Source organism: Phyllobates terribilis, unplaced genomic scaffold (genome assembly GCF_046119375.1).
Source record: "Phyllobates terribilis strain yellow unplaced genomic scaffold, ASM4611937v1 Scaffold_2__4_contigs__length_985480577, whole genome shotgun sequence".
NCBI lineage: Eukaryota > Metazoa > Chordata > Amphibia > Anura > Dendrobatidae > Phyllobates > Phyllobates terribilis.
The window spans coordinates 139,964,315-139,989,609 of NW_027362762.1; the positions used below are offsets into that span (position 1 = coordinate 139,964,315).

At 42.9% G+C, this 25,295-nt stretch overlaps 1 long non-coding RNA gene across 1 annotated transcript in view; it reads right to left on the reverse strand.

Moving 5' to 3' along the window:
- Positions 1-450: 450 nt before the first annotated feature.
- LOC141250210 (uncharacterized) overlaps positions 451-25,295 on the reverse strand; it is a 191,108-nt gene continuing 166,263 nt past the window's right edge. The window contains exon 3 of the long non-coding RNA XR_012312552.1: positions 451-666. This is a non-coding gene — a long non-coding RNA (uncharacterized lncRNA). The remainder of the gene's footprint in view (positions 667-25,295) is intronic.

Consider the following 25,295-nt stretch of genomic DNA (forward strand, 5'->3'; position numbering starts at 1 on the left):
TGAGACGATGCATCATTTCATAAAAAAAACATAGTTTGAAAAGCCCCTCAGAGACCTGGGGGAGACCTGAGTAGTCCCCCATGCAGTTTGTTTTAGCACCACTGCAGTTGATTGACAGGTGTCTCCGTATGTACACACGTGGGAGATACCTGTCAATCAACTGGAGCGGAGCCTTTGGAACAATAAAGATGGTGGACAAGAACAACTGATTTAAAGAACTACAAATGATGTGAGGACATTTAATAGATCTCTGGTTTTTAAAACCACACTGGGTCTGTTTTTTTGTGGGACAACACTTAGAAATTGACCACTCAATGAAATCATAAATCTCACAGACAAATTTTGTATCTCAGGACAGTGGGAATTACCTGAATTTGACAAAAAAAATTAAATCTCCATTCTATTATTTATAAAAATTAGAAAAAGAAATACAAAACAATTTACCAATTTAGATTAGGATTTTATGATGAGTGTGTTCTCATAGCGGCAGTATAATGCAGGACTGTGACAATTAACAGTAGTCTGAAGAGGACCTCTACAGGTGACATCAAGTAATGCAGAAGAAAACAACCCATTGATGTGCTGCTAACCAGTTCTGTCCTGTTCCACGATGTCTTTGCAATTATTTAATGCAGTCTTTGTTTCTAAGATATCTGGGTATTATTCCTGAAAATAGAGGAAAACATGAAAGCTGAGTAATAAAACTTTATGATACTCTCTAGTGAGCTTAGGTCAGTGCTCCAATGAGAACTTTGTCAGCACTAAAGTACGCTTTCCCTTCAAATAAATCCTTGTACTGCAACCACCAGTAAAGTAATTGGTGGCCCGTGCCATGTTTTGTTACTCTAATTTATGCTGTATATTATATATGTAAACATGTATTGATTATGTAGTGCATAAAGTACATATTTATATTTTTATTGTACCATTTAATAATTTATTTATATGCCCCCTTTAAACAACAAACCAGCAAGGTAGAAATGCCTGTACATGGCCCTTTGTGGCAAATAATGGTCTAAGGTTAACTACCAACTTAACTAGGTAATACTTCTGTTGTGCTTTTCTAGACTTTATGGGTATTTTTTGTAGATTTTTATATTTTTTGTTATACCTTACCTTTTAGGATGTCAAATTTGTAGTGGTGGTCATTATGGATGATTGAATCCATCTTCTGCAAATAGATTTTGAGCTGAATTTCCTGAAATTTGCATGACCCGGCAAATTCCAACAATTTGATCTCATTTCACATAGATCTAAAAATAAAATGCCCTGCGCCATTTCAGTGATGAATAATGCTTTGTAGCTATGACATTAAATGGTCTAGCCAATGGGGGGATTAAGACAGACACCATAAAAGATGTGGAGAAGGGAAAGAACTGGCCATTTTTGAATTTTACAGCCTATTGATAGGAGGTCAGAGCGCACAGCTCATCATTACACATAGGGATAGAAAGACTTAAGAGTGTGGTGTACTATTGCAGCACTGAAAAACATTGAAAATGGGAGTGGTAGTTTCAGTCTGTGAAAAATAATACAAATGACATAAGGAGGTGCAGGAGCTGCAGAATCTGCGTGACTGTGAAGTGATGTTATATACTGCAGTGCAGCAGTAAAAAACACCATTTTTTGTTTCTAAATGCACTGCACAAAAAGAGGGCAGTTTACATCCCCTCAGTGTTCATTTTTCTAATAAAGAAAAATATTCAAATTGAGGTTCATCTGCCAGAGAAAACATGTTTCTTGGCTTGTGAGATAGACAAGCCATAAGCAATATATTTTTTGAATTTATTTTAGATATTTTGTTTGAAAAAGCATTTTTTTAAGACAAAATAAAAATATCTTCATTTCAGAAATGTAAATGCAACTGTCTACCTCACAAAGCGTGTTTACATTTTTTTAGTTTAAACAATTGTAATAGTCCAATATTACAATATTATGAATTACGGTATATGAACAATAATTAATACCACTGAATGTCCAATCCTATATTGTGGCCATATACAAGTGGTGATACCAAATTGTCCCATTTTCCACTTGATTGCATAAAAGGAGTAATATCAAGTTTGAAGCATCTCTTCCAAGGCAGAAAATGTATAAAATGTAGAATTTTTATTCTGTCTGGAGGTACTATCTATTGGCAGCAGTACACTCTACATACGATGCTGAGTACACAAAACCTAAAGAAATGATTTACGAAGAAAACTATTTTAGATACTGTTCTCCTGAAGCTACTTGAAAAAATGTTAGGATGGATTTTTTTGTGGGAATATTACAGTTGAAAATCTCAGTCCAACCATAAGTTTAATTAGTAAATTAACTAACCACATCATAAATTCCTATGATGTAGTTAGTTCAGCTCATTACACCAATGCTTGGCATAAAAATGCCCAATATAATGTTCGTGTAAGGCTGAACTTATTCGAGTAGTTGTACAGTTTTAAACTGCCGTTCTTGATACACGTTTTGAGCCAAAGACAGAAATTGTTCCAACTGGAAGGCAAAGTATAGTCATTCCTTTATAATTCTCATTCCTTTGATGTGTGAAACCACCATTAACATTTTCCCAAAAATTGGCAAATTTTTGAGATAGTTTTAAAAATAAGTCAAACAGAAAAGTGGGCATCGGTAAAATGGTAAATGAACATCACTGTCCAATCATGCTATACATGTGGGGTTCAACCGATAACGCCCAAATGAAAGCAATATGCCATCAGTCATCCTAGCAGCGTATAATGTGGTCAGCCTAAATAGAATGGTTATAATGGACAATTTTATCTGATATTAATCTTTTTTTCATATATCTATCTATATACATATATTCATTGCCCAAAGTGTTGGCACCCTTGAGATTGTTCCATAAAATGAAGTATTTCTTTAAGGCTGAGTTCACACGATGCGGTATTAATGCGTTTCTGCAGCGGTTTTTGTGTCGCAGAAACGCATTAAAACTGCTTGGTAATAGGTCTGCCATGTAGAGCAATGATAATCCACATGTGCTGTGCACATGATGCGGAAATTTCCGCTGCGGATTATCATTGCGGCACAAACTGCAGCACAACCAATTCAGGAGTGATTTTACGGTGAAAACGCGCCCATTGACTTGCATTGAATCGCAGCAAACCCGCATGTATAATATCTATACATGTGGATTTTCTGCGTTTCAATGTAAAACAATAGGCGCAAAATCATGCTGCTACTCCTCTCATTCGACCGCTGCTCTGGCTGATAACGGCGAGAGCAACGTGGATGGGAGAAGCAGCAGCCTGCTCCTCCCAGCCCGCATGCCAACGCCTGTAAAAAAAAGAATAAAAAAGTGAAAATTAAAAAAATCCTTCATACTCACCTGTCCGGCGGCCCCCGGTGTCCTCCTCGGCAATGCTTCCTCTTCGGCGGCTCACGGTACACTGCAGGGCGCGGGCTCGCGGTGACGTCACTGATGACCTGATAGTCACGCGACCTTCAGGTAATCGGTGACGTCACCGATCAGCTGATGGTCGCGTGACCATCAGGTGATCAGTGCCGGCAGTAATCAGCTCATGGTCACACGACCATCAGGTGATCGGTGACATCACCGATCAGCTGATGGTCGCGTGACCATCAGGTGATCAGTGCCGGCAGTGATCAGCTGATGGTCACGTGACTGATGCTTAGCGTGGGAACATTCACAAGAATGTTCCCATGTTCTCTAGTTCACCAGGGCTCATCAGCTCATCTTCAGCTGATGAACACCAGAGACCCCTTGCAGCATGTACACTGACAGGGGGTTATACACAGTATACAGTGCTGTATTCTACAGCTGTGACATCAGTGATTTCTGATGTCACAGCTGTAGAAATAATCCGGATCGTCGTGGGACAGTCGTGATCGTGGACTGTGTCGTTGACGGCGGACAGGTGAGCAATATTGTTGTTTGTTTTTTTACGTTGTTTTTCAAGAGATCGGGCTTCGCGGAGGCGGGTAATAAAAAAATTTGTAGAGCCGTTTGTGTTTTTTATTTCATTAAAATACTTTATTCTGGCCGTGTCTTTTATTGAAAAAGTGGCGACCATTTAACCACGCGGTTAGTAATCCTCTATTACTAACCTGGGCTTCATGTCAGTACAAGGCTGATGTGAACCTCAACCCCATTACCCCCTGCCACCGCTACAGGGCAGTGTGGAAGAGCGAGGCTAAGCGCCAGATTTGGCGTATCTTATGGATGCGCCATTTCTGGGACTGCTGAGGGGTAATATTAATAGCCGCGGAGGGGGCTAGTATCCATGGTCCCTTTCCTGGCTATTAATATCATCCCTGTCCAGTTTAGCCTTTGCTGGCTAGATTTTATAGGGGGACCCCATATAAATTTTTTTCTGGGTCCCCCTGTAATCTAGCCAGTAAAGGCTAAACAAACAGCTGTGGGCTGATATTAATAGCCAGGGAACATTGTTGGCTAATGGCCCGTTCCGTGGCTACTAATATCAGCCCCCAGCAGTCGGCTTTCCCTCTGCTGGTTTGGCTGTGTACTGCCAGCAGAGCTGAAGTGTCAGTGACTCACCATCGCTTGTGCAATACATGGCTGCGGCGCAGTACTAAGCCAAACGGGGCTGGAGGGAAACAAAGCACGCTCCATGGGAGCGGCGCTTTGCACATGCGTGGGAGGGGAGGCAGAGCAGGGCCCTGTGACGTGCAGGGGAGGGGGGAGATATGGTAATTTAGCACAGAGCTGGCGATTTAGGCAAATAGTAAGCAGATAGGAGGGGTTTGCTTGGGGTCCTCCGGACGCCAAGCCTCTGGAAAACATACTTTATAAAACCAGATTTCTCTGCAATCAGACCTCTGCAATGGGCCATACAGGTAAGTATAGATATACTTTTGTATCACCTGTGTACCCATAGTAGAGGTCTGATATCGCCCAGGGGGGTGACACATTCCCTTTAAATCTGATCAAGAGCATGCTCAGAACAATTCAGGCAGTGTTGAAAACCAAAATTTTGATTTTTAGGAGCAAAACAGTAACAATGCAGTGACATGACAAGAATCTTCATAACTAATCGTATGCTAAATAGTTGCAAGTCAAATTTCCGTATGAGATAGGCAAGATGATTGTCTATAAAATGATGTTAATCTCAGATTCTAAGCAGTAGTGGATGGTAAAATATGGAGCCCGAAAGTCAAAAGTTCAAAACATTGTTACCCTTTTGCTCGTCAGTTTATTTGACTGTGTGAATTGGATGGATTGTTACCAACATCTGGTGAGAATTTCATGTCAATAGCACCTTTAGAAAGATATTTACTTAGAAAATTAGTGACGTGTTCAATACTTATTTCACCCACTGTATATATACAGTATAGATATGGGGGCAGCTTACAATTAATCATTTTTCCAGTAGTAGAAGAATATTTATTTCTTGCTTGACAAAAGAAAAGCATAAAACTTGTAAAGAAAGGCGCAGATTGGGCAGTTATCTGTCAATGAAACAGTGAAGACATTACATAACACAATGCTGTAGCTTCATTAAAAAAGAAAGAAGATATCATCAGAATGAATTAGTAATGTGCCACAGTGCTGTCCAAAAATTGCTAAAGAATAATAGCAATACTGATATGATAGTTTGTTTTACAAGTGAATACAAAGCTGATATGGTTACACTAGATTTCCTCCCGCTCATAACATTCAGTAGATTGCTGTCCAAGGCAATCCTCCGGGGCCACTGAGCTGCCAACGATGATGGTTTCTCTAATCAGAGTGTAAGTAGATAATTAGCATGCTGAATATAATTAAGCAATATGTTTATGTACTGCTCTGAAATATGATATATCTGCCACCCTAAAATATACACATGTCATTTACACAAATGAATATGAGACTGATAATGCGATCAATATAATGAGAAAGCCTGTTGGTGACAACTCTCGCCATGCCACCTCCTCTCCCTCATTATATAATCATGGTGAAATAATATGCTGAATAATTCATCATGAGAACAATTTATCTATTAGATGCTTTTATAACATGTTTTGTGTATAACATTTTTATGGTAGTTTGTTCTCAATGGGCAATAATATCCCTTCTCATTAGTGCTTTGTTTCTAAAATCAAAATCCTAAGGCTCATAGACTAATGTATTCTCCATCTATAGGACAGGATATAGAGCAAACATTTTGTAGGCTTCACAGAAGGTTCCTGACCAGCTGCAAATAGATCTCTAAGGCTGCGTGCCCACTATGCATTTTGCCATGGAATTTCCGCAGCGAAAACGCTTAAAAAAACGCTTGGTAATACGTGCCCCATGGTCCCCAATTATAATCCGCATGTGATGTGCACGTGCTGCGGAAATCTCCGCTGCGGATTATCATTGCGGAAAAATCTGCAGCATGTCCGTTATTTTTGCAGAAACATGGCGTAATTGCCGTCATTGACTTGCATTTAATCGGATAACATCCGCATGACTACATGTGCACATGCAGATATTAAGCGATTCAATGTGCGGATGGTACCCGGGTCTGGAGAAGAGGAGACTCTCCTCCAGACCTGGTTACCATAGTACCTGTTAAAAAAAAGAATTGAAAATAAAAAATAAACATTATACTCAAATTGTCTTGCAGCGATCAGATCACATGGCATAGCCAATTAGGAGGTTCAATAGTAGTCTAAATAAAAGCCTAGGCAGAGAATGCAGCGGCTGGTTATGGCCAATTTAAGATACTGAGAGGACATTAAAGCTTTCAGCTCAATAATAGAGATACCAAGAGAAAGTCCTAAAACATTGGACAATTACTCCAGACAGCAATGTGTTATACAACTGCAGCAGTGAAGAAGATGGGTGTAATAGTCTACAAATAATAAAGTGATTACATTGATTGGGGAAAGGAGAGAAAGGAGAGGTACCAGCAGCAGTGCCTGATTCAGTGTGATTGAGTAGTGATATGGTGTATCTGGCATGTGTCCTGCTGCATTTGAATTACAATTACAAATTTGTTCTACATTCCTAATGTACTAGACAGCAGCAAGCCAACACAATAGTTTTCACAGAAAAAAAAATTAGAAATCAGTGTCATTCAGAGATGGTGAACTTGCCCGCCACAAGCGACTAAACTGGGTTTTGCATTTTTTGTGTATTCCTTTTGGTGAATGGGGGAATACTTGTTTTCTAAAAATACAAGAGAAAATTCCCCAAAATATAGCAATTTAAGTGAAATTTTTACCTCACAAAATGTGCATGTTGCAAACTACTTTTTTGCACAGCTGATTTACTAGTCAAATTTTACATTTGTGCATCCCACACTAATACAGTGCCCTGTTGCAGATTCTGCGTTTTTCGTAGTATATCTACCTAGCATATCTTATCATGTATTTTTTCAATAAGGGGTTGCATTTTGTGTAAAAAAACATAACATTTTTTTTTTTTTTTTTTTTAAAAAGGAGACATTTAACTACTGCCTGAATGTGTATCTACCTACCTATAACTTCTTGTGACTTCTTATTGGCACCAGTCATCCAGGCCTCCTTTTCCCAAGCAAATGGTTTTATGAAAATTATAGTACATTACACCTCTCTCAGTCACAGCAGGATGATGTTACCTCTGACAACGACACCATCAGTTTGAATAAGTTGTCTGCAAAAAACAACCTTTCAAAATATCTGAAAAGTCTGTCAGTGCACCACCAGTTACCTGCCATTTTGATGACGAAGTTAACACAACATAACTAAGGCTGTGTTTGCGTTAACGTGCTTGAAAAGAGTTGGATACCGCTGTGTCCTAGGAGATCTCAAAGTGTTACACGTATCTATTCAGGGCAATTGGAGGATTTGAAGTATTGCAATTTGCCCTGAATCTATTCACTTTTTTGAAAAATCTGTTGAATCCAGTGAATTTGAGTTTCAAAATATTTGATCTTCTCTAGTCCCTCATTAATTTAATAATTTCATACATTGGACTTTTTACAGGAAAAGTAAAAGCAAATATGTTTATTTTTAATTTATTCCTATATTGGGAAAATTGAGTGATTCAAACTTTTATATTGTTTATTTTTTTTAATTTAACATTTTTTTTGCTCCTTAGGGATCTGAGCTTGCAATAATTTGATCACTTTTACTATACAATGCAATACATCAGTATTACAGTATATAGTAAAAATGGCCATCTCTATTGGTGTTCCATGATCACCTCACCACATGGATGACAACCATTTAAATGCCATTTTAAGAGATAGATAGTGGTGGCAACTAAATGGTTAAATATCAGTGATCAGTTCATAAGTCTCATGCTCTGTCATTCCCCCTTGATACTACACTTTTGACGCAAAGGAGCAATTGACCAATGTCTTGTTTTAAAGTAGATCTTCAAGTAAAAAGTCCATATGCCTTGATGTAAGAATCAGCAAAACAGATCTTCAAGGTAGTTTTTCCTCTGCATCGCCCTAAGCCCTTTTCACATAATCTTTCAAAGGCTTCGGCCTCACTATCAGTATTTGGTCAGTATTCGGTCAGTATTTTTTCTCCGGAGTGGGAGTCAAAACCAGGAGTGGGTGATAAATGCAGAATTGGTGACTTGTTTCTATTATACCTTTTCTCTGATTGTTCCTCACCTGGTTTTGGCTCCCACTCCTGAGAAAAATACTGACCGAATACTGACCAAATACTGATAGTGGGGCCGTGGCCAAATACTTTCCTCTCTGCTCTAGTGTCCATATCCTGAGGAGATTTTGAGAAGAAAAATAATTTGAACAAATCAGAGAGGCCATGGCGCTCCCCTAGGTAATATTGTTTGAGATGTGGAGGTTTATTAACTAAATAAAAGGTGCTCGCATTGTGAGCTATACAATCAAGCATAACATTGTAGGACTGATGTCGCTCCTTGCGGAATACTAATTACGTCCGAGATGAATGGAATGAATACGAAAAAAATGGAGTTCCGTGGTGCTTTACCTTTAATAAATTCAGTGGACTTTATTCCGAAATCAATTTTTTTCTTATCCACTCCATATCCTGAGGAGATCTTTAAGAGAATCTGCCACCAGGTTTATGCTACCTAATCTGAGAACAGCATTATGTAGTAGCAGAGACCCTGATTCCAGCAATGTATCACTTATTGAGCTACTTGCTGTAATTTTTATAAAAATTACTGTTTCATCTGTTGTATATCTACCAGATCTCTGAATGCTGAGCTCTGTATAACCTTGCCCACACCAGTGATTGGCAGATTTCTGTGTACACTGTGCATAGGCAGAAAGATGCTAATGAGGGTGGGGGTGTACGGAGCTTATGGATATGGAAGACTACATGGCAGCAGGTTTAGTAGTCCTCTAGTGATACGCTCATGCCGCTAAAACCGCAAGCAGTCTAAGTGACCACATCACTGGAATTATGGTCTCTGTCTCTACATTATGCTGCTCTTAGATTGGATAGCAAAAATCTGTAGATAGATTCCATTTAAAAGAGCAGAATTTACATTTCAGTGCATTTCAAAAATAAGTCCTTCTCTGGCGCTCAACCATTTCAAAGATGTTCAGGGCATATGCGTCTTAGACTAAATACTCAGACACATACCTTCTTTAATGCTTCTTTACATAAAAAAGAAAATATGAGTTTTCTGATTAAAACAATGGACAATATTCACACTAGTGGTCACCACCGATTTGTAAGACTATTAGAAACTAGGGGGGGTATCAAGAGAGAAAAGAAAATGTGTAAATAAGATTTAACTTTTATTAATATAATTAAAAATTATTTAAATTTTAATAGATTAATTAACATACATCAAAAGATGTATATTGGGCCGCTGCTATTGTAAATTCTAAGCACTATCGGCCCACAAGATCCTGATTACAATAGGATAGCACTGATATAGACAATCCACAACCAATGTCCCTACAATTATTTGGTTGGGTATTATAAATTAATTGTCTCAGCTACCTCCACTATACCTGTCAATATATTAATGCCATGTATTAAGATAACACCTCGATATAAGAAATGGTCATGATAATCACCCTATGCAGCCTCCTATTGACCTCTCTATTGTATGTATATAGCTGATAAGTCAATGGCAATGTTATGAAGAGACGTGTGTTGTTATAATTGTGCGTGCCTGTAACAGGGAGTTGTCATGCAAGCAGCGATAGAATCAGCTTGAGCAACTAATATTCCCTCTCAGATGGAGCACGCACACTGATATCATCCAGGTAATACACACGCGGTCAATGCCGCTAACTAAACCAACGGAAACAATCTCGTGGCAGTCAAATTACCCTGTCTCTCCCACAGCGTTCTCACTCTGATCGCATGCAGGTGATATGCACGCGGTCAGTGCCGCTAATAGAGTTTAGTTGGCAAAGTGTAGTTTGCAACGAGATAATGATGGTACATGGCTAGGCCAGGTGATAGCATGAGACGCTTTTATGTGCTAGCATATTGTAAATATCAGGATGATCGCCCCTGACGCGCGTTTCGCCGGGGTTACCGGCTATTTCTAAGGGCGGGATCGGCAGCCTCTTCAGGATAATTATACATCCTGTCAAGACTGACAGGTATGATAGCCAATCAGAGTGTCAATATACCTGTATTCACAGGATATTGTTATAAAATGAATATTGAAGATAGCAGGAATTGTAATGTTAGTAGATGAATTCCAAAATTCGTCCCACTCCTCTAATTCTTTGGCTGTTAATATACCTGAGAAGGCATATATATTAATGTTTGAATAAAACACGATTTTATAGTGTATATAGACCTATCAGATCCAAGAATTAATATATACAATATCCATCGACTGCATCTACATAAGGATTATTTATGAACCCCACAGTTTATTTACTCAAATTAATTGTAGCTGATGTATATTGATCAATTAATACTTCTTTAATTTCATATAGTCATTTTTCATGATTGATGTATCACAAAAGATAGAGAATCAGAAAGGATGTATCCCAGATAAGTGAGGAAGTATAAATATATTCCCCACACACCTGGGGATTAATCTTTGTTTCTCATTCTTTTTCTAATATAGGCTGACATGCCTGGAACCCAGGCATGTTACCATTATTAGAATACAAATGGCCACAAATCAGTTTACTATAGGACAAGGAGGGAGTCTTAAAAAGACTTTCCTCACCAAAGTCTCAAACTAAGATTTAGGTACAGGGAAAATATAAAAAAAAAAAAAAAAAAAAAAAAAGTGTGGGGGGGGGGGGAGTATATATATATATAGATGCAAAGGAATATCATAAGAAACAACCAAAATTACATAAAAAAAGCAAGCAATATCTGATTTAGTCTTGATTTTTACCATGTCTTCCAACCTTTGCATGGCCATAGATATGATCATACGAGGAAAGGGAAACCAAAACCAGCGTCCAAAAATTGGTAAAATCTTGAGTTTATTTCGGCAGATTAAAAACATGTATTCATCAGACAACATATATAGAAAGCAAAGCTCAAGATTTTAATTTTTTTTTTACACTGACTTTGGTTTCCCTTTCCTTGTATCTAGTCATGCGACCAGCTAGGTACTGGTAAGCTGAATACCTTCTATTCCTCCTTGCACGGCCATAGACTTACTTATGCCAAATGGTGTCCTTTTTGCATTGACTTTAATGGACTTACTTATGCCAAATGGTGTCTTTTTTGCATAGACTTTAATGGACTTACTTATGCCAAATGGTGTCCTTTTTGCCTAGACTTTAATGGACTTACTTATGCCAAATGGTGTCTTTTTTGCCTAGACTTTAATGGACTTACTTATGCCAAATGGTGTCCTTTTTGCATAGACTTTAATGGACTTACTTATGCCAAATGGTGTCCTTTTTGCATAGACTTTAAGGGACTTACTTATGCCAAATGGTGTATTTTTTGCATAGACTTTAATGGACTTACTTATGCCAAATGGTGTCCTTTTTGCATACAATTACCTGGAATATATGATGCTGCAGCATGTACTAAAAGAGCACATGCATGATCCCACTGAAAGAAAACACCCTATTTATTGTGGGTTTATCCCAAAGGTATATTCAAGTCAAGGGCATGTATATGAATATGCAATGAAATAGATATTCTTACAATGGAACTACATCTTAAAGGAACATATAGAAGAACTGGAAAAAATTCAACTACACCCCATCTGCTCAGTTAGTTTATTATTAATGGCATGTAAATACCAATTCCAACACTTTCACCTCTGATAACTTTCCTAGTTATAATCAGATTTTCAGGATTTTATGGTAAAAAGATTAAGAATAAGATTAGGGTTTGGGTCACACTACAGTATATTATGTTATCGGTCCGATTATGCTAATCACACTCTGATCAGAGTTTGATCATAGTGTGATACAATTTTCTTGGATGAGAAAAAGATGGAAAAATATGTCTCCATCTTTTCTAATCTGTCAGTCCGTGAAAATGGACCACACTCAGATGTCATCCGAGTGCAGTCCGATTTTTTTTCCACTTGACTTGCATGACCGAGTACGATCCGAACATCGGATGCAAATCGTGCATGTTGTGATTTTGCTCCTTGGACAGACTCACTCTGAGAAAAAAATAACATTGATTGAAGAATAGCATTGGTCCAAGAGCGATCCTATGTTTTGTGGTATCACACTCAGCCCACAGAATGCATCAAAGATCAGACAAAAAATTAACCAGTTGTTCTCTGAACAATTTCAGAATTGTAGTGCGAGCCCAAGTTTTTAAATATAACATGTGCAGTGCTTAGGAAATAACTTTTCACATATCACTGACTTGATATATAGTTTATTATTAGCCTATCATAGCAACCAATTATGAAATGACCACCACACCCATGGCTGCTCCTCACTGGAAATGTACTGGAGATAACAGGGTTAGACCGGATCATGTGGATATTTCATATAAAAAAAAAAGAGTATGGCTGTTTATTAGGAGTACAGCAATAATCCAGTGTTTGCTTGGGTCTTTGGCTTTAAAACTGGTGTCCATTGGAATCAGTTGTGTGTTCCTCAAAATAAAAACCATTAAGATTCATCCCCACTTGATAGTATAGGGACTATGCTGATCTAATTCTGCTTACATGTTCTTGGTGTAGGGCAAGAACAGCTATTATCAAAAGTCAGGAAGAATATACTCCTCTTTTTGAACCAAGAATAAGAGTAGGGATGGCTGTATATGGGAAAAAGTTTTCAAAGTTTCCTCTATTGCAATCATGTTGAGAGGCACTGCTGTAGACACCAATGTTCTAATTGAGATCCACTTTAAAAACAAGAACAATGAGTCAATTCTTTTGAAAAAGAGAGAACTTTGGTGGCCAAATGGGTTATTGATTGAGGACCAACCTGAATCTTCATAATATAGAATAGTATGTATATCATTAAATCATGAAATATGAGGCTTCACACTTGTTGCTTCAGTACACAATGATGACATTCCTGTTCTCTACAGTTTACTTGTTAGCTTTGCTGTGTAGCCTGAGACAAAATCGGCAGAGATCTGGAGAATTGATGACAGCCATATTGTACTGTTGGATTGGAAACCAAGATAGGTCTGTATAGTAACAATGTACATCATGGGTACTACTGAGTATCTTTACACAGTAAAGACTGCCTGGCTTCAACTTTAAAAAAAAAATGTCTTGCATTTTTACAAACATTAGAAGTCCTCTCATTTGAATCATCTCTTCTAAAAGTCGAATTAATGATTGCATCCAACTTTATAATAGTAGAGAAATGAAGTCACCCACAGCAAACTTTGAGGCTGTCCACTGATTACAACTTGGGGCTATTTTATGGCCGCCTTGATATTTTATAGTTTATCATGTTTGTAGGGTCACAAGGATTGTCATAACCCCAACAACTCATTAAAAGGAATCTGTCAGCAGTTGTTTGTTATCTCATCTGAGAGCAACATAATGTAAGAAAATAGACCCTGATTCCAGTGATGTGTCACTTAGTTTACTGGATGCAGAGGTTGTGACACAATCAGAGCTTTTAGATGTAGCATGTAGCAGAGCTCACAAAGCTGCCCCGCCTACACCACACCAGGGGGCATGGTCGGGCTAGTGCTAGCCTGCACTGTGGTCCGGGCAGTGATAATCTCCTGGTGATAAAACCTTTATTCTATGGAAACAACAGCACACAGCCTATCAAGGGACACATCTCTGAAATCTGTGTCTCACCTGCTACATTATGCTGTCCTCAGATTACATAGCAGAAACCTGCTGATGGATTCCCTTTAAGGCCCTCCCTTCAGTCGAAGCATTAAGATTGGTAATAATAACAGCAATTAGCAAGTAACAAGCCTGCCCCCTTTCTGGTCCTAGTAAAGTTTTGAATGTATATTTCTGAGAAATACTTTATATTACATATAGCATACTATTTGTGGAATTTCCTGAAGAAGACTGTTATGGTGGGTTGGTAGGTGCAGCACTTGTCGAGGGTTTACCAGTAATTAAGCCTGTACATTTTTGCAGGGGTGTGTCTGCAGGATTTTGAATGTCACTAGTTCGGGGTGTAGTATTCGTAATAGTCTAAGTAGGCCAGCTTCTATATAAAACGTATTTATTATCCGTGTATAGGTAAAATAAGCCAAGCCACAGCTTGTTTGGTGTGCTGCCATCATGTGTAATTCACGCTGTAAGGTGTAATTGTGTAATATATAGATATTACATATTCTTTCAGAGCATACAAAGAATTCCAGAATATTGCACAAAGCTTAAACTGCTTTTATTGGATCTTCCTCAAAATGTGAACACATTATGAAGGAAATCCAATTAAAGTAAAAAAAAATTTGGAATATAAGTGAGCTAATTTATTCATCAACTTAGCTTCTTGCTCAGGCAAGTTAGTTTAATAGAAATGAGTTCCCTAATTTGGATCCTCCTGTGGTACTCCCAAATGTAACATTCAATATAGCTCTGGAGGACCTAAGGCATCTATTGAAAACAATTTGTTATACCATAATGAGCTGCAAGGATTACACAATTTACACAATGATGCCCACACAGATAACAGGTAACTTTAGGTCTGTAGAAGAAATAATGTATTTTTTTAACTGTCCTGGTGGGCTGTAATGTTCATACACACTTCATTCCTGTATATTCTGTATAGTCAGTAAAAAGAGAAATATCATTGACTCTAGAAAGTACAATCCCTTAGCAGAAACTGAGAATGCCAAAGGAAATACATCAAGATCTTATCTGTGTGTGCTTAGCATATAGTGTAATTATCCTGCCTCTATAAGTACAAAAAATGTTCCATATTCACTTAGTGATGAGCGAGTATGTTCGGTTAACCCTTTCGGTGAGTATGCTCGGGCGAGTACCGAGTATCTTCAGCGTACTCGGTGATATGTTTGAATCACCCCCGTGTGCATGGTTTGCCTGCTTAACATGTATTAAAGCTGTCAAACAGTCGCAAATCATGCACACGGGAGTGATTCAACCATATCACCGAGTACGCTGAAGATACTTGGTACTCGCCCGAGCATACTCGCCGAAAGGGTTAACCGAACATACTCGCTCATCATTAGTGGTACTCTTACTCAAGTGCAATGGCCACAGGCCACTTATGCGACCGATGGAAGGGTATGTGCGAATAAATTTGCAACAACTCTATTCACTGGTTGTTCAAAATGGGGACATTAAATCTAAAAATGAATGATAAAAGAATGCAGGAGATAATGTGGCGCTCACTCTGTTAGCTTACAGTGATGAAGAAAGCTTAGAGTGGAGAATTGAGTTTGACCATTTTTTTTTAATTCTTCAGTAACAGAGCAGAAGGGGAAGGGCTCCTGTTGCATCAATACAGACTGCAAGTACAGTAAGATGTTAGGTTACAGAGTCTATTAAACTCTCTGAAAAGGAGAGGGGAGGGGGAGGGGAAGTGAGGAGAAGTGAGAGGCATAGGGGGTCTTTATGCAAGATGACTGCAAGATAACCTGAGAATTCCTTTCATGCAGAGTGTTGTTAAAGATGAAACTGATGCTGCTGTCATTTTGCGTGGAATGTGCATAGCAGAGAGGACTTCAGAGCTCAGTCAGAGAGACATAGTACACAAAATACATTTAGTATTTGAGGAAAAGGAAATAAATGGATTCAGTTGCAAGAAATGAAAACAGGGAGAAAAATATGAGTCAGTTACAGTGTGTTAGGCAGACGCCTGCTGCTATCAGTGCTGCTATTCACAATCATTCTGAGCCCAGTTCATCAAAGCTTCCATGCCAGTATTCTGAGGAAAAAGCTTTGTAAAGTCGCAAAATTTAGGCGCAACTTGAAGCTGCGCCTAACTTTTGAAACTTCTGGCATCTTCACACCAGTCTCTCACAGCACCACCAAAACGGGTGGAGCTTGGGTGGGACGGGGCATCGGCGAACCACTGCTCTTCAAATTTATGGTGAGGAGCTGGAGTAAAATTTTTAGCGAGGTGCACACTGAAGAGCATACCACTCTTCTGGCCTTCCTGATTTACAGTATATCCCTCATCATAAATCATGAGCATCTGACTCAAGCATGCCCCCTCATCAAGACCGGTGTGAACATCGCTGGTGTAGATGAATCTGGTCAACTGTGTCTATCACTTAATCAGTCTGCTCCATGTGCAAGTGAAGTGACAATGTCACATTACATGGCAGTAATATTTTTGCACCTGTGCAGAGTCTGCAAATGCTTCATCTGGTATTGCAGTATTTTCTGCACTAATGTCCTAACATTTAAACACAATACTACCAGTAATTCAAGCTGTCTGTAACAAATTAGTGCGAGTGTCAGAGCACTCATTTTTTGCACTTGTGCAGTCTCTATTTTTGCTTCATCCAATATAGCTGAATTAAAAATGTCTCATAAAAGCAAGAGTGCGGGTTGACGGGATAATGTAAAAGGAAACACTCTTGGCACATCATCAGCCAATAAGGCTGTTAAGAGACTTTAGTGCAAGTAGCAGCACTGTTGGCACCAGTCATTTGGCTAGTTGTAGCGGACAAAGGCCACAGCTGTCCTTTGTCTCCAGTGGTCGTATTGTTATTGTAGAGAAAGCGGAAGACATTGTGGACTGGATGGCTCACTCATCTCAGTTTCAGCAGGATGTTGTTACCTTTGACACTTGACACCGTGCCTTTGAGCCAGTGTTCAGCTCACTCCTCCACCATCACTGTAACAGCTCTTTTCAGTAGCAGCCATTCTATTTCAACATCTACCTCTTCACTAACAGTAGGCAAGCACCCCATCATTTTCACAGACTGAAAAAAGTGACAGGGATGATGATGATTTGGACATTCATGATGGGGGGGTTGAACAGAACCTAGGTAACAGATCAGGATGACAAGAAGATAATGATTTCATCAGAAAAGGGTGGTGGCAGTGCCTAAAAAAAGTCAACATATGGCCAAAGATCTAAACCTTCCAAGGGCAACTCTGCTTCTTCTGTGGTCGGTTTATGAGCAGGTGATGCTGCAGTTGCTTTTGGAATAGGCTAAAAATCTGTCAGATCTAGTGAAAGCTTTGGTGGTGGTGATGGTGGTAGAAATATTGCAAGCATTGCTGGTGGTGACTATATGGGAATTGTTCTCTACATTGCCACAGGACAATACCATCACAGTGTGCAGGCTCTGCAGTAAGACAATAAGTCATGGTTGTCTAGGCACAAACTTAGTCACATGAAGTGGCATCAACTGCTCAAGTGGTAAAATCGAACTGACAAATAATGTGAGCAAGATAGCCCTCCTTGCTATAATCATTTGTGGAGCCAGGTCCCATCCACAAATAGTACTAGGTCCTAGTCATCATCATCCCCGTCGACATCATTATCTACTTTTATTGTACTCTGACTCCTCTTCCTCTTCGGTTCCATCACTAGTTATTCATACCAGATTGTGTGGCCACGAAACAACACAACGCACCCAGTCAAATCCACTTGTCTCCCAACTGAACTCTAACCTAGCCAAATTGCTGGCAGTGCAGTTGCTGCCATACCACTTGGATTCCTTGATGGAGGATACATAGTGCTATTATTTTTCCAACAAAGCTGTCCCTGCCTTGTACTCTCACATGGCAGAAAACATGAGCCACTCCTTGGAATTGTCATTGTGGCACAAAGTGCACTCCGCTACCATGTCTCGCAGAACATTGGCCCACTGGCTCAATGTTTTGTGTGGCAGTGGTGAGTATGTACCACAGCAATGAGGCCAGGTATCGTGATGTTGTAATGGCTCGCGACGTCTGGTTCCAACATTAGGTGGCACTTACACACATCCCCCACATGATCCTCAATGGACATTTTCACATCCCCAACACACAAAGTAGATTATTGTTTCGCTTCCACTCAGTCCTTTCATATGTGCACTGAAGCACTGCCACACTCTCCTACAGCTGATGAACCTGGATGAAATAAGCTACACTGTATACTGCAGAATGTAATAGCATAGTATTGCCATATATAATAAAATTCTTGATCCCCTATGAATGCCAGGCACATGCTTGTTTTCATAATAGCACCATAATGACATGCATGGCAGTCTTCACCATACCTCCAGCTGTAATGGTGACTCATTGTCACCCTGCGATCATGTCGCGGGAGGTCCAATGGGCGCTTCGAACGGCGGGTCCCACTGATTGTGGCATTTAACATGTAAACAGCTTGGGCAGAGCTCGGATCTTAGAGGCAGATGATGGCTGAGTAACAAACCCATCATCTGCTTCAGAGAATTGACATATGTAAATATTAGACAAGTAAATATTAGAAAATGAAAATAACTATCCTTAACAAAATGTTATAGAAAAAAATGTTAACTGGCTATGTTTCCCTCACTTAAAAAGATCATGTAGTGTTACTGCCTATGAAAGCCATTCCATGAGACCTGCAGTTATACCTCATATCCATATGCTACAGAGAAAAGCACTGTCACAGGACACACACTGCCCGTCTTCCCTACTTCTCCATCAGGTAACTCTAAGACAACTCGCTTGACATTGTTCCCCAACTTGAGCACAACAGACTTAACCTAAATCTATAGTCATGCGTGGGAGTGGATCTACGCTGGTGCATAGGTCATTAGTTGGTATATAACACAGAGATGTATTTTGCAATCAGAACTGCTGGTTGTGACGCGCCCCTGGGCCTGTGTCGCGCTGCGGTGCGCACGCGGGAGCTTACCCGGAGCCGGATCCGTGGAGGGTTGTAATCTCGTGGCGGTGACCCGGTCCGTGCCCAGGGAGTCAAACTAGACGGCAGTCTATTAGTAGTAAATAGTTGATGACTACGCCACCCGTTGAGTGCAGCCAGGAAGCTGCTGCTGCAGGGCAGACCGCTGAGGCCGGTGGTAGGATTGTGCAGCGTGATAGTATAACCCCCAACGGGAGGGGTATGGCCTCAGGGCAGCCGACGTGGATGATGGGGGTAGCAGGAACCACTCAGAGACGGTACGGTGTAGTTCAGGGTCTTTACTGGTAACAACGACAGACCCTCCCGGAGTACTTGCTAGCAAACGGGGCCTGGTCAGTCTTTGAGCAGATGGGATCTCCCCTGGCCAGGCGTAGTTGTAGGCCTCCCAAACTGACTGTACTCTTCTGGCTACCTTGCTAGAAGCTGATGTAAGTAGCCCACGTCCCTGAGTGTACCGTGTGGTGCTCACCCGTATGGCCGGTGACTCGGGGCCTTCTAATGGCTTCCGCTCCACGATGGCGGTGCTGGTCCCACGCGTGTGACCGTGCCTTCGGGCTTCTGGGCCAGAGGACCTGAAATCCCCTGCCTGACGGATTCTGCTGCTGGGTAGGAGTTAGTCCCCACAGCCTCGGACTCCGGGTCCGGTAAAGAATCTTCTTAGTCAGGGCGAACTCTGCAGCTGCCAGCCCCTGACTCCTTGTAACTCTGCTGTTTCCTATGCTGCTTCTCTTCTCCACTCTCCTTGTCTGACTCACCCTGCCTCAGCCCCGGGTTTATACAGGGGAAGTTCTTCCCCTCCCAAGACTGGGCAGGAGGTGTGGCATGCACAGGATCCCTGACCAAAGGACCTCCCACCTGCTCTCAGACATAACATTACATTACTGTGGAAAACCAGACCCCTGGGGTGCCACATTCCCCCCTAGTGAAATTTAGTACTCCGGGACTAAACACATTTAGAAAATCATAACAAGGCAAAAACATTAATAATACAATAAGAAAACATATAAAGATGGTTACGGCGTGTCCGCAACCGAGTGCAGTCTCTGAAGAAAGCAAGGTGTCCATTTCACCAACACAGGGAGACGTAACCAGGTAGGGGTCTGTCCTACCCCGAGTCCTTAACAGTCTCTAGTCCATCCTGGGTTACGCTCCAACTATGTACAAGGATTCCCGGTAAATCCACCAAGGATCCCTAAAAATAACTAGAAACACAAAATTATATACAAGCAACAAGACACAGAAAAACATAAATAAAACAATTTACACACTTCAAATTCTCCAGCGTGCGGGTAACTGGCCTCTAGTGGCCCGAGTGGACCTACGGAGCTGACTGTCTGGCCCTGAACTACAGGGTGTAGGAACTGTCAAGGGTAAACTGGGCAGCTGTCTACCGGCTCTTTGTCTCACTAGGGGTACGGCAGGCTCACTATAAGCAGAGGGTTGATTCTCCTGTTCTGCTTGTGTGGAGTCTTCTGCCTCCTGGACCGGCTGTTCTTCCAGCTCTACCCGTTGCTCCGTAGGTTCTTGGGATGATGGTTGGAGGAAGGTGAGTACGGGTACCACAACTGCACCATTGACTTGAGTCCAAGACTGAGGGAAGTCCCCGAGCACGGTACTAACCATATCTTCCCTTTCTTCCACGGGTCGATGGTCTTCTTGTTCCTCTTCAGGGTTCCTCAGTTGTTCGGGACACTTCTTCAGGTGGTCCCGGGATACAATGGCTGTGGTTTCCCCTCCGTCTTTACTGATGGTACAGACCTTCGGGTTCTCGTGGCTTGAGGGCAGTACGGTGTACGGGTCCTTCTCCCACTGGTCGTCCAACTTGTGGAGCCGTCTCTTCCTCTTCAAGACCTGCTCTCCGGGTACCAGGGGAACAGCGGGAGCATACTGGTTGTAAGTTTTCTCTTGTCTTTCCCTAGCCTGACAGAGACTTCGCTCCACGCTCTCCTGTACTCTCCGATACTGCTGCTGCCTCTTTGTGTCCCAGTCTGTTTCTGGTGAAGTGTCCTCGGGGGTCAGGACTCCCATTTCCAGGTCAACAGGTAACTTACCAGGTCTTGCCCTCATTAGGTAAGCCGGGGTACAGTTGGTGGAACCTACCGGGATGTGGTTGTATAGGTCCACCAGGTCGGGCAACTTTTCAGGCCACAGACTGCGTTCTTCCAGGGGCAACGTTTTTAGAAGATCCATTACCACCTGGTTCATTTTTTCACAAAGTCCATTAGTCTGCGGATGGTAGGGTGTCGTCCTTATCTTCCGGCAGCCATACAGATTGCAGAATTCCTGGAAGACCTCCGCTTCAAAGGCAGGTCCCTGGTCCGTCAGCACTTGGTCCGGGTACCCGTGTGGACGGCAAAAGTGCTGCTGGAAGGCTCTAGCTGCTGTTCGAGCCGTTAAGTCCTTGACGGGGACGACAACCAGAAACCGGGAGTAATGATCCACGATGGTTAACGCGTAGACGTAGCCACTTCTGCTGGGGGTCAGTTTTACATGATCCAAGGCTACCAGTTCCAACGGTTGCCGGGTGACGATGGACTGCAGGGGAGTCTTCTGGCTGGCCCGGTCCTTCCTTCTCAGATTGCACGGGCCACAGTCTCTGCACCACTTCTCGATGGTTCCCCTCATGCCTACCCAGTGGAACCGCTCGCGCAGCAGGAACTCCAGCTTTTTCCACCCGAAGTGTCCAGCTCCGTCGTGGTATGCCTCCATCACCATGGCTGCGTCTCTTCGTGGCACCACTACTTGCCAGAGTAGTTCATGCGTCCGGGAGTTGACCATTCTGCGGCACAACTTCCCCTTGTAAAGGAATAGTCGACTCTTCTCCGCCCATAGTTGTTTGGCTTCCTCCGGAGCGTCTGGTTCAAGGCGAGCCTCCGGCCGAGTCAGCATTTCCTTCACTAGTCGGACGGCAGGGTCGCTGTCTTGCGTTTCCGCCCAGTTGTAGTGGGGTAAGGGGTTCAACGTAGCAGCCTGCTTACCCCTTACCCGGTGGGAATACTGGATAGTCCCATGACGGTGGAACGCAGGGAGTTCAACTTCTTCCAGTCCCTCCGGATCTTCTCCTTCGTCCGGCAGGTTGGGCATCCTGGACAGGGCATCCGCGTTAGTATTGGAGCGTCCTGCCCGGTATTTGATTGTGAACTCGTAGTTGGACAGACGGGCCATCCACCTCTGCTCCAGGGCACCGAGTCTTGCCGTGTCCAGGTGTATCAACGGGTTGTTATCCGTGTATACGGTGAACCGGGAAGAAGCGAGGTAATGCCTAAAGCGCTCGGTGACTGCCCATACCACGGCCAGGAACTCTAGCTTAAATGAGCTGTAATTCTCGGGGTTCCTTTCGGTGGGTCGCAGTTTTCGGCTGGCATAGGAGATTACTCGTTCTCTCCCCTGCTGAATCTGGGACAGTACGGCTCCTAGCCCGATGTTACTGGCGTCGGTGTAGAGGATGAAGGGCTGGCTATAGTCCGGGTACGCCAAGATTTCATCCCCCGTGAGGGCCATCTTCAGCTGGCGGAAGGACTCTTCTTCTAGCTCTTCCCATTTGAAGGGCGGCTTCTGGTTCTTGGCCTTCCGGGACTGGCCTATCAGGAGGTCCTGCATAGGCGCTGCCTTTTTGGTGAAACCGGGAATAAACCTTCGGTAGTAGCCTACCAACCCTAGGAACTGCCGCACTTCTTTTACGCTGGAGGGGCTTGGCCATCCCTTAATTGCGGTGATCTTATCGGGGTCGGGAGCCACTCCGTCAGCGCTCACCACGTGTCCCAGGTATTGCACCTTTGGTTTCAGGAGGTGACACTTGGAGGGTTTCACCTTTAGGCCGTAACTCGCCAGAGCTTCGAACACCTCCGCCAGGTGTTTCAGGTGGTCCTCATAAGTTTTGGAGTATACGATGACATCGTCCAGGTACAACAGGACCGTCTCGAAGTTTCTGTGGCCCAGACAGCACTCCATTAATCGTTGGAAGGTTCCTGGGGCGTTGCAGAGTCCGAACGGCATGCAGGTGAACTCGCTAAGTCCCATCGGGGTGGTGAATGCGGTCTTCTCCCGGTCCGCCTCTGCTACAGGAACCTGCCAGTACCCGCTAGTGAGATCCAAGGTAGAGAAGAAGTTAGCAGATCTTAAAGCAGCCAATGACTCCTCTATCCTTGGTAAGGGGTACGCATCCTTGTGTGTGATACGATTGATTTTCCGGTAATCTATACACATCCTCATGGTGTTGTCTTTCTTTTTGACTAAAACTAGTGGGGCTGCCCAGGGGCTACAGCTATCCCGGATTACCCCAGCCTCCTTCATGTCTCGAAGCATCCCCTTGGCGTGTTGGTAGTGTGCAGGGGGTACGGGTCGATACCTCTCTTTTATGGGAGGATGATCTCCCGTGGGGATGCGGTGTTCTACCCCCTTGACCCGCCCAAAGTCTAACGGGTGTTTACTAAACACTCTCTCGTACTCTTGAACCACCCGATAGACTCCTTGTTTCTGATGTGAGGGAGTGGAATCAGTACCCAAATGTAGTTGCTGACACCAGTCCTCCATGTCTTTCTTAGAGCCGTTACCTTCCTCCGGGTGAGATGGAGGCAAGGGTTCCACAGATTGTATAGAATTTTGATTAGTGGTATATAATTTGGCTAGCGTGGCATACCGGGGCAGGTACACTTCCCTCTCTCCGATATTTATTATGCGAATGGGCACCCTCCCATGGCGTACATTGACCACCCCCCGTGCTGTCAAAATGGTGGGCCTACTGTCTGAGTAAACTGGTTCTACCATTGCCTGGTAATCTCTTCCTCTCAGACCAATAGCTGCCCGGCACCAAATCATCATTTCACTTTTTGGGGGCATGGCAATAGGAAAAGGGTCACACATTCTTACGCTACCAATCTCACCGCCGGAGAGTTCCACTTGTTGCCGTTGCATCAGTGCCCGGATCTCTTTCTGGAGCACCCGCTGCTCGCCGGAGCTGGCGTTCTTGGCAACCTGCTGTAAAAGGAAAATCACCTCTGCAAGACAATTTTCAATTACGTTAGTTCCTAGAGTTATTTTTGGGTGACTCTCATGTTTATCAATATCTACAATGATCAGTCCCTGTGCGGCCAGTTCGACTCTACCGATTTTGAGGGCCACCTCTTTAAATCCGATCTGTGGCACGGGCTGGCCATTGCTGGCGATGATACTCAAGTCGTCGTCAGGGTAGTGGGTAATATCCGAGTCATTCCAGTACTGCTTGAAGAGCACGTACGGGATGGTGGTGACCTGTGACCCGGTATCCAGTAGGGCACTCATGGGAATGCCATCCAGTACCACAGGCAAGACTGGACGTCCTCCCACATATCTGTCGCGCCAGTTCGATGGGCCTGGTGATCTTTTTCCTGGGGGTTGGCCCTCTACCCCAGGTTGTGCCCGTTTAAAGAACAGTACCTTTCCATATGTCCGGATTGATTGCAGCGGCGGCAGATGGGTCGTCCGTCCTCGCTGTATCGGTCACTGGGTCTTCCTCTGGCCGGTGGGGTCCTCCTTGGTCGACGCCACGGGATGTCCTCCGGTCCGGATGCCAGCTGGATCTTCCCTGGGGTGGAAACCTGTAAAGACTGCACAGTTCGGGTTAGCGCAGCAACGCTCTTAGCTAGCTCTTGGACCTGATGGTGTAGGTCTGGAGCCGGGTCATTGTCCAAAGCCTGCGCATCAGCTCCCACAGGCCCTGCTGACAAGGGCGCCGCCTCCTGGTAGTAAGTGGTAGTGGGGCGTCTGTGGGTCACAACGCCACCTGGTGCCGGTTCTCGGAGCACCCGGATGGCTCTGTCCTTGAACTGTGCAAAGTCCAGATGGGGATCCTGTAAGGCCATTGCCCGCAACTGGGTTCGGTGGGCATTGCAATATAAACCCTCTATAAATTGTTCAGTCAACAGCCTGTCCTCGTTTCCCACCCCATCAGGGTCGGTCTGCTTTATGGCCCTCAGGGCCTCTTGTAGGTTTAGTGCATAGTCCCTTATACTCTCATGCGCTCGCTGCTTGCACCCGTAGAATCTAAGCTTAATCTCGGCTGAGGTGCGGGTATCAAAGGTGTCCTTCAGCCGGGTTAGTATCCCTGCGACAGTCTTCCTCCCAGGTGGCCAGGATTTTACTTCCCTTTTGGCTGCCCCGGTTAGTTGGGCCACCAGGATGCTCACTTTTTGCTCTTCTGTGAGGGGGTACACC